This window comes from Pelodiscus sinensis, chromosome 16 (assembly GCF_052426305.1).
Source record: "Pelodiscus sinensis isolate ZL-2025 chromosome 16, ASM5242630v1, whole genome shotgun sequence".
Lineage (NCBI taxonomy): Eukaryota > Metazoa > Chordata > Testudines > Trionychidae > Pelodiscus > Pelodiscus sinensis.
In genome coordinates, this window is record NC_143067.1 from 18,655,088 (window position 1) to 18,667,840 (window position 12,753).

The 12,753-nt window shown below is 43.8% G+C and overlaps 1 long non-coding RNA gene across 2 annotated transcripts in view; it reads left to right on the forward strand.

The window, feature by feature from the left end:
* Window positions 1–12,753, forward strand: part of LOC102452409 (uncharacterized) — a 125,691-nt gene that overhangs the window by 79,234 nt on the left and 33,704 nt on the right. For both annotated transcript variants that reach the window (XR_012896346.2, XR_016346952.1), the window contains one exon: window positions 404–574. This is a non-coding gene — a long non-coding RNA (uncharacterized LOC102452409). The remainder of the gene's footprint in view (window positions 1–403; window positions 575–12,753) is intronic.

Here is a 12,753-nt window from a genome sequence, read left to right on the forward strand (position 1 = left end):
GCTCCCATTAAATGCTCTGTTCCCTTGAGACTTTCATCCTCCTTAAGAGCACTGGGGCTCTCAGAATGGAGGTGGGACAGTACTACAGTGTCCCAGAAAGTCTCTGTCTTTATGGCTTTTGTGCTTAGCAGAATAATTTGATTAGAGATTAACTGTGAAACATACCAATGATATAATATAATCATAGAATATATGATAATAACCAGTTATAGTATATCTAAGTACTATAGATAAATGGGAGTTATTTTTATTAATTTAAAAGATACAGTATTTTTTAGTATTAACTCCAAACAATGCAATAGTTCTATTGTAAACTGTAGTGTTGTGGACCATAACTGTGCAACGCGATGGTACTGTTAAAGATATGCTGCAATTTTGACTAATTGTATTCTGTGCTCTCCAGGAGATTCATTTGGATTATGAAAGTCTCAGATTACAGAAGGCACTGACAATACAGTAAATGAGTATCGTGGGACATGAACCTGTTTTGGATAAATGTGATTCAGATGATGAGCCGGATTTGGAAGTCCATTTCCATGCAATTTCTTAGCAAACCTCTGACTGCAGCTTCCAGGTATCTCATTGTGATTGCTTTTTATTACACCAGCTAAGAGTTAAAGATCAGTCACTTCTTTTTAAAGTCAGTTAAGGTAATTATACCACCATCTATTTAGCTGCTGAAGAATTCACCATTCAAGTAGATAGGGCCCTGCTTCACTCGAGCTGTTTAACAGTCCAACAATATCACATTACCCAGATTGTATAAAGAGTATGAATGATTTCCGCTCACAGATATCTAATGGAGGTATCTCCTTACAAAGCCCCTACTTCAGGCCAGCTGAATGCCTTAGCAGTGCCTCAGAAATCCCGCAGCCCTAATCCCTTTAGCAACAAAGATCTGTTTCTTTGCTTAGCATGAAGTAGGCCTCAGAGGCCTGTGTGTGCCTTGGCCTGTAGGCCAGAAGCCTCCTGTTTACAATTTCCCTATTCCTGTTTTTAATGTTGTTCTGAAAGCAGCCACAAAGGGCTAGTTTTGTCCAGCAGGAACAAGGGAGCTATTAGAGAAGGACGGAGGAAGGAAGGAAGGGAGATCCAAAAGGAGCAGCCCAGAAGGGATTAGCATACACAGCTGTTCCCTTAGGGAGAGGAGCTTTATGCTTTTTTATAATTTCCCCCTCATTTACATTTTTTAATATCTTGTTTCCTTGTCTTTGACTCAAAGTTTCTTCTGTATCATCTGCCCATTTTACTGGAATGTTTTTAAAGGCATATTTGGCCATTGTACTTTTGGGCTGCTAGGTTAAAGATTGTAGTTCGTATTGATTGTGCCTCTGCTTTTTAAGCTGCCTTGCTGTCATTTCTCAAACCATATATCTGTGTCATTTCTTGCAGACCTACTCTCTCTACTGAAGAGAATATGTGTGTATGTGTTTATTTATTATAAAACAAAATGCAGCAGATGCTCACCAATTCATGTGCATGACAGGAGACCCATCGTTGAATGTTGCCAATTAGCAAATACACAAACAAACACAGAAGTACATTTCTGTACTACTTTATGGGCTTTGTTCTTGTACGCAGCAAGGATCAGTTAACTATTTATAATACTGATTCCTAATAAGTGGTACTGTAATTTGCCAAAAAGTGACAAGATCTTGGTTATTAATATGGCACCTCACCACAAATCTTCACCCTCTAATCTTTGCTGAGGAGTAAGGACAAACTGCTGCTTTCGTGTGTGCAATGTACTATTTTTGTATGGCATTTGTTAGTAGCTAAACAAATCATTAGCAGTGTTCTTTTACTTTTTCCCCCCATCATTTTCTTCCAAAATGCTCTTCCAATGTCCCACATGCTTTAGGCATGTGTTTTAACACCGAGTACAGGAACAATCCCAAAGGGCATGTCTACACTAGGAAACTATTATGAAATAACTAAATTTGACTTAATAACTCCCAATTTAAGAAAACTGAAATAGCGTGTCCCCACTGTTGGGAAGCCTCTAAATTAGTCCAAGGCAGGCTCTGTTAATGAGGATGTGCTACCTTGACTTGGAGCCCCAGGAAGCACTGTAATTGTTCAAATTACTCCCCAGTGCTTCCTGGGGCTCTAAATCAAGGTAGCATATCCTCATTAACAGAGGCTTCTCAATAGTTTGTTCAAATTACTCCAGGGAGTAGTAATTTTGAAATAGCGGCACTGGAGCATCCACACTAATGCTATTTCAGAATAACTATTTTGAAATTAGCATTATTCCCCTAGAAAAGCAGGAGTACCGATTTCATAATAAGCGGCCTTTTATTTTGAAAGTGTGGGCGCTCTGCTTATAAATTTGACCTAAGTGAGATTATTTTGAAATAAAGTCCTAGTGTAGACCAGGGCATAGATTGCAACAGGACTATGCTACATGATTAGAGTAAAGCATATGTGTAACATTTGCAGGATCAAGGCCCTATTACAATGGAGTTATAAGATGTATCTCTAAATATTCCATACAAATGCCCTTGTTTGCCATGGTCAAATGTCAGCAATTATGTGTTTGTTTTCAAGTGACTGTCTTTCTGTAAAAGTCAAAGCTAGATGCATTCATGTTCTGTACCCTTTGTTTACAAAAGATTCATACACATAATCATTCTCGTTAACCATTTTAAATATGTATATTTTTATTTAAATTGAGTTAATGTAACAGCTGCTGTTTTCTTTCATGAGAGGAGATTTCATGCATCTGATCACATACTTCTATGACTTTGCATATTGGTTATTTTCAGGGTATTCGAAGGTTTGCTTTTACAGAAGAACTTCAAAGTGGGCTTGATCGAAAGTCCATTGAAGTGAATGGGAATAATGTTTGCTGTATCCAAAATTGCAATCCATTCATGGTAATACACAGAAATAAATCAGGGCTTGAATTGCACATCAGTAACTATGGTGTTTCACTGTATTTAACTCAGTGTAAGGGTTCTGCCTGAATCATTTAGAATGTCTACATCTTAATATTTTCATTTGCTTTTAAGACAATGCATCATAAAGTTTATTGTAACTGAACACTAATCACAAAGTTTTCATGTACTCAGGATTGTTCAATACTTTTAAATTTAACTTGCTTCTGTAGAAATATCATTAATGTATCTCATACAAGTAGAGCGTTTTTGGTTTTTTTAACAGGACTTGAGTAACAGAAAGCAGGACTGTGATGAACATTCTCCCGAGTCACTCAGTGACATCCAGTCTAAATCCTTCCTTCCTGCCCAAAGTGGAATTATCATTAACTCGTAACTAGTTTTCAAGAGGAACATTTTTTGTAGGCTGTGGAGTTCTGCCAAGAATTTTTCAATTTTTACACATTAAAATATAGTTTAAACCAGATGCCAACAAAAATGTACTTACTATATACCCATTAGCCAAGGCAGTGTACCACAAGCACAGCAACACAACCTCTGAGTTATCCTTTCTAGAATTGCCTAGTAAAAACACTTTCTAGAAAGCCACAATTGCAGCTACTTTATTACTCTTAATATCCTTCATGGAGAGGAACTTGAAAATAATTCTTTAGAGACCCTAAGCTTCAACAGCCCCTGGTAGACTTAATTTTTATTTAGTGCAGGTTTCCTTTTCAGGATTATAGACCTGAGATTGGGATTATAATGGTGAGTGATCATTTTCTCAATCTTTACTTGCCTATGAAAAAAATAACAAACAGCGTAATGTCTTTGTTTTTTCTTTCCTTGTGAAAATGAATGGATCAGCAATTTTATTCAACTTGCTTATCCAAACAGATATTCCTTTCAGTTTCTACTATGTATTTATTAATCTAACAAATATTATAGGTATCCATGTATGCATGTAAAACAGAGAAAGACAAGATACAGCCCACAGACAGGATCTGGCCCTCCAAGACTTTTAATCCGGCTCGCAGCCCTCTCCCCTGGGACCTTCAGACACAGAGTAGCCCCACACTGCTCCAAGCATCTGGTTGTTCCATGTGGCTCTCTGTACCATGTGCTGGGGAGGGAGAGAGGCTTTTCACACTGCCCCCATCCCTAGTAAAATCTCTCAGTTCCTATTGGCTGGCATGTGATACAGAGAGACACATGGAACAGCCAGCTGCTTTGAGTGGAGTGAGGCTGCTGGTGGGCACAACTTAAATGTATACTCCAAATTAAAAAACACAGTAAACGAACCAAAAAAGTGCCACTGTGGCTTAACAATCAAGTAAAAGACACCAGTATTTAAAAAGGGATCATGTGAGGATTACCTGTTGTGTTCCCTCCCTCGGGTACAACCGGTATTGGCCACTGTCGGCAGACAGGATACTGGGCTAGATGGACCTTTGGTCTGACCCAGTATGGCCGTTCTTATGTTCTAAGGCAGTTTTTCTTAAACTTTTTAAGACCGAGGAACACCAAACAATAATTTTTTTTATGCAGAACACCAAGGGTTTTTTGTTGAGCCAAAATTTGTTGAACCAAAAAAAAAGAAAGAAAGAAAGAAAGCGTGCACCTTTAACGGCAGCCATTTTGAACTCTGTTCTCCATGGCACACCTCCGACTGCCTCGTGGAACACTGGTGTGCCACGGAACACACTTTAAGAAACACTGTTCTAAGGAGAAAGACACTGCCCACATTCCTCTTGCACACCAGAGTGAAGAGCCCAGCCTACCAGATTTTGTGTGTTCCAGTCCCGCAGTGGGAGGGCTGGAGAGCCAGTGTGCACTCCCCAGTGCTGTGGGGGAGGGCCCTGTGCCTTGGGGGCCAGATCCAGGCAAGCCAGAGGCCGTATCTGCTCCCTGTGCCTGAGGTTCCCCACTCCTGTTTTAGATCCTTTTGGAGTTACCTGTCCAAACAATGTTTTGTACATGTATGACTATATAATATTCATTGGGATTTTCAGTGCAGTGATTCTAAGGGAGATAAATGCTGAATCTTGATGCAGAGCTCCTAATTCCCTTGGGCTTCTATGACATGCCAAACTTTAATTTATATTTCTCTACCATCTTGATACATAGTCTCAGAGGGATAGATGTGTTAGTCTGTAATTTTAAAAACAACAAATAGACACTTTAGGCAGTGTCTACTCTGCAGCGCTATTTCGGAATACCTCCATGTCTTTTGAGTGCGTCTGTTATTTCGAAATATAACGGGCTCGCTATTCCAACATCCCTGTAAACCTCATTTCATGAGGTGCAAGGGACATTTTGGAAAAGCGATTTATTTTGAAATAAGTGCTGTGTAGACAGCACCAAATTTTGAAATAAGCTATTTCAAAATTAACTAGAAATAAGCGACACAATTTGCATAGCTCAAATTGCATAGCTTATTTTGAACTACGGGTGCAGTGTAGACACACCCTTCGAGACTAACTAAAATATACACGGTATCGTGAGCTTTTGTGGGCAAAACCGACTTCATCAGATGCTGCTGTTGTGTGAATTGAGTCAAAGTGTATATTCTCGCTGTGTAGGGGAACTGTCCATCAGGAGAAAACTGGACAAAGGTGGATCTGCCATCTCTACTGTACCACGCTAGGGAATCAGAAGGAAAATGGTGTGAGGCCAAAAGGAGATGGGGGCAGCAAGCAGTACAGTGAAATAGAGTTGCATTACATCTGTGAGGTGTCTGGAAGTGGATTGTTAATCTTGGTCTCATGCAGCTCCAACTTGTGCCAAGACCAGGTAGTTTTGGGATCCGGGATCCAGAAACAGTGGTTGGGAATTGCTTAGTACTTTGCAAGATCTAGTTCTTAGTAATAGTGATTAGACTGTTTGTTTGCCATGGTGCCTTTATATAAGAGAAATGAACATGTCTATCAGTCTGATAAACATTTGTACTGCCCCAACCATTCTTATGCATCCTGGGATAACTCTCTTGGTTCCAGTGAAACTTTCTGTTGATTTTGATAGTTTTGCATCTAGTTTCCCTTTTGAGCATTAGGTTCATATGAATTTAAGATAGCTGGGAGCTGTATACTCATACATGGATCTAGAGTTTGTGGCTCCAGAATTCTAGTGCACAGACATAATTTTTGAAAACATGGCTGATCTCAGCATGAAATGGGAAGATATGGGGAAAACAACAACGGATGGGCAACGACGGCAAAGGTGAGTAGCCCAGCATATAGCAAAGCACAGGATGAACTAAGGTCAAAGGTGGCTGGCTGTGGAATGAGTGTGTGGGTCTGGACCATCTTGCAACTTAGGGCTGTTTGGATCCAGAGGTTTAATATGACCCATTTCTAGGGTGAAACGGAAGTTTCTTTGTAGAACTTTAATTGAACCAGTGAGTCCTATGTGAGTGATGTGAAAATAGTGAATTTTGATAGTTTAGCTAAGAAACCAGAGACTTTTTTGGGGGGAGGGGGAGAACAAGTGGCAAAACCCACTGGTTTCAGAGGAACATTTCCTCAGATCTCTCCATTTTACTCCCCGGGGAACCTGGAAACAAAGATTTGGCAGGGTTTTCTTCCACAGGGTGACTGCCTTGGCTGGAGGATCTGAGAGCAGGCATGTTTCCTGCATTTTATGATAACAGATTCCAGAGCTCTAGCGGTAGCAGTTTGTGTTGCAGATTTCAATAAAAATGTACAGTGAATGATGTCTGAAGTGACTACTCTAGGGACAAACAAAAATCATTTGCTTTGCAGAGGTAGGAGGCGAATGGGGGCGGGGCAGAATTCTGTGCAGTGCCATGGGGATTCTTTGGGTAGCATCTTGTAAAAATTTCTTTGTAAATAATATTAGGAACAAATATTGTCCTTTATAAATATGTGGGAAGATCCTCTGAGATCTCTCCTCTCCCCCTCCTTTATTTATCTCCTTTTCTGCTCTCACTCTTAGGGCATGCCTATACTAGGAAATTATTTTGAAATAACTAAATTTGAAATAACTCCTGAAATAGCTATTTTGAAATAAGCTTATTTTCCGAGGAAAGCAGGAGTACAGATTTCAAAATCACCAGCCCATTGTTTTGAAATAACAGGCTTCGTAGTGTCAGGGCCGGCTCTAGGTTTTTGCCGCCCCAAGCAAAAAAATGTTTGGCCTCTCCCCGCCTTTTTTTTGTTGGCTTTTGCACATTTGCACGTTGCAATGTTTTTGTTTTGTTTTTGTCCTGGCACTTTAGCCCTATAAATAGCAAATATAATTTTTATTTTTTTCCGTAAAGGCAAAGGCGCTTCAAGTAAACTCCCCCTCCCCTTTCACTCGCTGCTGGCTCACAACAGCCTTTTCCCTGCCCTGTCCAGCCCCTCCCTATGGACAAGCACCCTTACTCCAGACTCACAGGGGGAGCAGGGTGCAGGGACAGCGCAGAGCCAGAGGGGCATGGGGAACAGGGAGCAGGGTTCACCATGGGGAATGGGAGGCGCAGAGCCAGAGGGGTGTGGGGACCGGGGGAAGCTGGGGTACTGGGGTGCGCAGAGCCAGAGAGGTGCGGGGAACAGTGTGGGGGGTACGGGGTGGCGCGGGGAATGGGAGGCACAGAGCCAGTGGGATGCAGGGATTGGGGGGAGCAGGGTGTGGGGGAGGCATGGGGAATGGGACAAGGGGAATGGGAGGGACAGAGGGATCGGGATGCAGGGAATGGGGGGGCACAGACTCAGAGTGGCACAGGGAAAAGGGCCTATGGGGTGCAGAAGGGGTGCAGAGCCAGAGGGGCATAGGGACTGGGGTGCAGGGACCATGCAGGGAACAGGCGGTACAGAGCCAGAGAGTTGCAGGGAACAGGGAGAGTAGGGGGACCAGAATGCAGGGGAGCAGGGTGCGGTGCGGGGAAAGGGCGGCGCAGAGCCAGAGGGGCGCAGGGTGGGGCAGGCGCAGTCTCTCGCTAGCGAAGGGGGCTGGGGCTGTGGCAGGACTGGAGCCGGCGGGGTGGGGTAGAGCGTGGTCGCGCCGCGCTCCGAAGGTAGCTACTGAGGACACGCAGCCAGAACCAAGCTCCTGCAGCCCTTTAAAATCAGCGGGGCGGGGCGAGGCCGGGCATTGCCGGGGCAGCTGCTTACCTTGAAATGCTGCCTTTGGAAATGTGCCGCCCCAAGCACGTGCTTGATTTGCTGGTGCCTAGAGCCGGCCATGGGCAGTGTGGACGCTCTGCTTATTATTTCAAAATAAGGGGGGTTATTTTGAAATATCTCCCTAGTGTATACCAGTGCTTAATGGCCCCAAATTGTAGGTTCTTTCAGCTTTCTCCTGATGCCATGTTTTACATTGGCCAGAAGGATGGCACTAGCGAGTAACATGAAGGTATTTCATACTCCCATGAGTTCCAGGGATTGGTTCTCTCTCTCTGGGTATGTCTACACTACAAAGTTAATTCGAACTAACAGACGTTAGTTCGAATTAACTTTGATATGCGCTACACATACAAACCGCTAGTTCGCACTTAATTCAATCTAGCGGAGCGCTTAATTCGAACTAGGTAAACCTCATTCTACGAGGACTAACGCCTATTTCGAATTAAGCAATTCGAATTAAGGGCTGTGTGGCCACTTAATTCGAACTAGTGGGAGGCTAGCCCTCCCCAGCTTTCCCTAGTGGCCACTCTGGGCACCACCAGGGAAACTCATCTGCCCCCCTCCCGGCCCCGGACCCCTTAAAGGGGCACGGGCTGGCTACGGTGCCCATGCCAGGTGCAAGCCTGCCAGCACCCAGCCAGCAGACCCTGCACCTGGCACGGCACGAACCAGCCACCCGCTGCCACCCAGCCCTCCGCCTCTTCCCGGGACCAGGCTGGCGGCTCCCGGGAGCCTGCCCAGGTCCGCAAGAGGCGGGCGCCCGTCTAGTCTAGTGCAGACATTGTGGACCTCATCCACGATGTCCGCACTAGGCACAGGAAAGTGGCCGTCTAGGGCAGGATAGCTGCCAGTCTGGCCATCCAGGAGCAGGTTTGCATGAAAATCAGCGTGGTGCAGTGAGACCCTAACCCTGAGCCCTGAGCTTAGAATGGCCATACTGGGTCAGACCAAAGGTCCATCTAGCCCAGTAGCCTGTCTGCCGACAGCGGCCAACACTAGGGACCCTGGAGGGGATGGACCGAAGACAATGACCAAGCCATTTGTCTTGTGCCATCCATCTCCAGCCTTCCACAAACAGAGGCCAGGGACACAATTTCTACCTCCTGGCTAATAGCGCTCCATGGACCCAACCTCCATGACTTTATCTAACTTCTCTTTAAACTCTGTTCTAGTTCTAGCCTTCACAGCCTCCTGCAGCAAGGAGTTTCACAGATTGATTATTTGCTTTGTGAAGAAGAACTTTCTGTTATTAGTTTGAAGCCTGCTACCCATTCATTTCATTTGGTGTCCTCTAGTCCTTCTATTATGGGAACTAATGAAGAACTTTTCTTTATGCGTCCTCTCCACACCACTCATGCTTTTATAGACCTCTATCATATCCCCCCTCCGTCTCCTCTTTTCTAAGCTGAGAAGTCCCAGTCTCTTTAGCCTCTCTTCATATGGGACCTGTTCCAAACCCCTGATAATTTTAGTTGCCCTCCCCTCTCCCACCCTCTCTCTTCGCCTCTCCCACCTCCTTTTCCCAGTTTCCCCGAGTTTTGTTCAATAAAGAGAGTTTCTATTTTTGAACACGTGTCCTTTATTTTGTACATCAGGAAGGGGGGCTAGGAAGCCTAGTCCGAACTACTAGTCCATGCCGCATGTAGCCGCGCGGCACAGGGTTCGAACGAGCCGGGATTTAAAAATAGCGGAGCCCGGCTCATGCAAATGAAGCCCGGGAAATTCAAATCCCGGGCTTCATTTGCAAGTGCGGTATGCCTACATTACCCTCCTAGTTCGAACTAGGAGGGTAGTGTAGACATACCCTATTTGAGCTTTTGGGGCTCAATTTGAATCCCTTGCTATGTGATTATACTGGTACGCGCTCCGGCTATGTCTAGACTGCAGGCTTTTTTCGGAAGAAGCTTTTCTGGAAGAGATCTTTCGGAAGAAGTTTTTTCAGAAGAGAGCATCTACACAGCAAAAGCACATCGAAAAGGCAATCTGCTTTTTCGAAAGATAGCGTCCATTCAGTGTGGATGCTATCTCACATGTAAGCTGTGATTACAATGGACAGAGTGGCCACCAGGGCACCTGTGCTTTTTTCTTTTTCCTCTTCTTTCGAAAGAGTTCCCTCTTCCCCATCCACACACACCTTTTTCCGAAAGAGCTCTTTTGGAAAAAGGCTTCTTCCTTGCAGAAAGAGGTTTACCAATGTCAGAAAAACTCCTGTTCTTCCGATTTTTTTTTTTCAAAAGAACGCAATTTTAGTTTGTTTTTTTCCCGAAAAATCTCTGCAATGCAGACGTACCCCCAGACTGTCAGGAAAATTAGGGCCCGATCTTAGAAACTTTTGCTCCCAATTTCAAATAATAGGACTGTTTGAGTGAATGGGAGCTAAACAGGAGAGGAAATGTAACGAGAACACTTTTTTTTTTAAAAAACCTTTTTTTCCTCACAATCCATACTGAAAGCTGAGGCAGAGACCATGGGCAAAATTTTCAAAAACACCTAAATTCCTTTTTTCAAAAGTGACTTGATACTTAAGACCCTAACTTTCATTAAACGTCCATGGAACTAAGGTGGCTATCCAGCTGTAACACTTTTGGAAATAGGACTTAGGGTCCCATGTCCATGAGGCTTGACAAAGTCTACGCTTGACAAAGCCATGGCTGGGATGATTTAGTTAGGGTTGGTCATGCTTTGGGCATGGAGCTGGATTTGATGACCTCCTGAGGTCTCTTCCAGCCCTATGATTCTAGGTGCTTTTGAAATTTTTCCCATATATCTTATGCAGCACCCCATGCAATGCCCATAATAAAAATAAATACAAATAATGGCGTGTCCTAGTGACTGTACTGGGAATATCTGGTTTATTTCTCTGAGTCAAAAACTTTCAGCCCTGATAGAATGAGAAAGAAACCTATTTCCTCTAAAGGGCCCTATTTTGTCTTGTTTTCTTTTTTAAAATTCTTGTCGTCATGTTCCTCTGAATTCAGATTTGTCACCTTGTAAAGGTCTGGCTTGACTGAGATGCTCTGGGGTCTAGTTCTTACCAAAGAACAACAGGATATTGAAGGATTTGAACCGCAATCTCTGAACTGCAGCAAACGTGTGTCCATAAGCCAACTCATTTCCATGCTAGATATAACTTGTTCAGCTCTTGATTTCCTTGAGTTAATACTTATTTCCTAGCATTTATGTTTCTGGTCACTAAATCTTTTTGGTTTTCTGACTATTTAAATTATAAGTGAATCTACTGCAGTGAAAGATGCTGGAATGAGAGCCCTGAACCTGAAAAATGAAGTTCTTTCTCTGGGTACGTCTACATAGCAGTGTTATTTTGGAATAACTGATGTCTATGCTACAAGCAGCTTTTTCAACATAATGTCAAAATACTGTTGAACTGGAGGAATTCTTACTCTGACTCCTGTAACCCTCATTTTACATCTTCCTCGGACTTCCTGCTGTGTAGATAGCACCAAAAGCCGAAATAGGCTATTTTGACTTTAACTACACAATTGATGTAGCTCAGGCTTTAGCCCTGCTGTCTAGATGTGCCCTTTAGTGGGAAAGGAAATGCAAGTGTCTACTTCTCTGCTCTGCCAGTGTTCCTTACGCCCTTTGCCCTGACGGGTGAATACTTGGGGTGTGAGCTGAGATCCCCATCTCCCTGATTATTCAGTGTTTGGCCTCCTCTGAGGCAACCAACAACATTGCTAGTATTTGATGCCAACTGGGTTGATGTGGATGGCTATTCAGGACAACTGGACTGAGACCATTAATTTATTTCCCATAGGCCATGGTTGCTAGCTCTTTGTTTTGAGATGGCATGTGGCACGAAACATTCAAGCCACTGTTTTTGCCCCTGAGATGTCTTGCGCTGTTTAAATAAGTGTAATGTGAATAGCAGAGTCTGTTCCCTGCTCCCAAACAGAGTTTGCCTGTGCATGTACACAATGGATTAGGGGCCAGAAGCCATACCTTTTTCAGGACTGGTCTGAGAGGAGGTCCCAGGGTCTCACAGGGGAAGAACAATGATAGTTCTGCTTATATTCCTTCTCCACCTGGCACGTAAGGAGTGAATATAAGCAAGCCATGTGGATCCTGCCTTTTTACTTGTGGACCCAGAGTTTGCAAGTCCCCAGGAGTGTTCCTTCCATGCCCCCCTCCCCCACATGGTAGAAGAGATCTAAGAGGGGAAAAAGGGGAGAGGATGGGGTCCTTTTCCTCCCATCATTCTACCTATCAGTTGCCTCTCATAGATTTTGAGGCCAGAAGGGACCATTGTGATCATCTGGTCTGGCACCCTGCAGAACACAGGCCATTTTAGCCAGTGATTCCTGCATCCCACCCAAAAAATTGCACTGGAACTGGAGTGAATTTTGTAGAAGGACCAATCCAATCCTAATTTAAAGATGCCAAGTGATGGAGAATCCACCCCACTGGATGGATACATTCATAGAAGCATAAGTCCATTAATTGCTAGAGGCTAAGAGGATCTGGGTTGCAACGTCCATGCTCTAAGTGTCCCTAACCTCTGACTACAAGAAGCTGGGCATGGATGATGGGATGGATAACTCAATAATCACCATGTTCTGTTCTTTGAAGCATCTAGCATTGGCCACTGTTGAAAGACAGGATACTGGGTGAGATATAATATTGGTCTGGCCAAATTGGCCATTCCTTTGGTTTGTTCATTACAGATCTGTGTGCTGTATGTTCTGAAAGTTCCATGGCATACTGTGAATGTTAACCAAGGCACAGTT